Source organism: Octodon degus, unplaced genomic scaffold, assembly GCF_000260255.1.
Source record: "Octodon degus isolate 3935 unplaced genomic scaffold, OctDeg1.0 scaffold00264, whole genome shotgun sequence".
In the NCBI taxonomy this organism is placed as follows: Eukaryota; Metazoa; Chordata; class Mammalia; order Rodentia; family Octodontidae; genus Octodon; species Octodon degus.
The window spans coordinates 235,390-236,728 of NW_004524840.1; positions in this window are offsets into that span (position 1 = coordinate 235,390).

Here is a 1,339-nt window from a genome sequence, read left to right on the forward strand (position 1 = left end):
TTTGTCTGTCATGCCCCTCTGCCATGCCACCCTGCCTTGGCACCAGCTGACCACAGACTGAAATCTCTACAAACTATAAGTGAAAATAAACCTTTCCCACTTGAACTTGTGTTAGGTATTTTCCCAGCAAGAAGAAAGTACCCAAGACTGACTCTTTGTCCATTTTGGAGCAAAGCGTGGATGGAAACCTCTATAATCTTTGAGTCAAACTATAGACTTTCCTTCCTTTGAGTTATGTAGGTATTGGGTCTCGGTGACCAGAAACTAGCTAAGCCTGAAGACTCCACTTTTGTGATTTCATTTAACCTTAGTTGTCTCCTTGTAGGCTGTATCTCCAAATATAGTCACATTAGGGGTCAGGGCTTTGTTATGGGTTCTCAACATAGAAACCAGAGCAGAATCCAAAATTAAAATTTAAATATGAGCCTTTTATTACTGGGCCTGGGACCACTTGACCATACTCACACAGGAGAGGACAAATGGCTAGGAGCCTTAGAAGTTTAGAGGTTTTAAAAGTAGAAACCACATCCTGTTTGGCAAACAAATTTGTTATTTAACATAGAGCAGTACCTTTAGGGACAGCATGACCATTACTCAGCATATATTTTTTTTCTGGGAGCATTGTTTTCTGGGAACTGTCAGTCTATTGATGATTCATCAACAGTACACCAAGCCTCCTTGTGGTCTTACAGAGAAGCAGGATCACAGAAAGTTGAGCAGAGTAATTTTTTACATCTAGGTTTTTTTTTTTTTGTTTGTTTGTTTGTTTGTTTTTTTACATCTAGTTTTACATTAACTCATCACAGACTTAGTATTCTTTTTGGAACAAAATAACCAAAATAGGCAATTTAAAAGAACAAAAATGTTAAATTTGGTTCATGGTTTCAAAAGTTTCAGTCCTGGGTAGCTGACACCAATGCAGAAAAAAAACATGGTGGGAGACTGTGGTGGGACAAAGCTGTTTACTTCCTAGAGGCTGGGAAGTAGAGCGGAGAATGTGCCAGAGAGGAAGGGGTGAGGTGTCCTAAGTAATACCCAAGGTCACATCTCTGTGACTCTCTCAGGCATACCCATACCCAGAAGTGAGCTTTACTAATCCCCTAGGTGGCTTTTAAGACAATCAAATTGACAATCTAGCTTGCCTGTCAAAGGACTTCAATACATGAAATTTGGAGCCTGGTAGGGCGGTATGATTCAGTCCATTGAACTATTCTTGTAAGACTTTTTTTGGGGGGGATAGGGGGGATCATGATTTAGTTCTCTGATAAATCCAAACTGATTTTCCCTAACACCTATGTTGCTGATATGTTTGCTTACTGTGAGTTTGGATGTTGGGCCA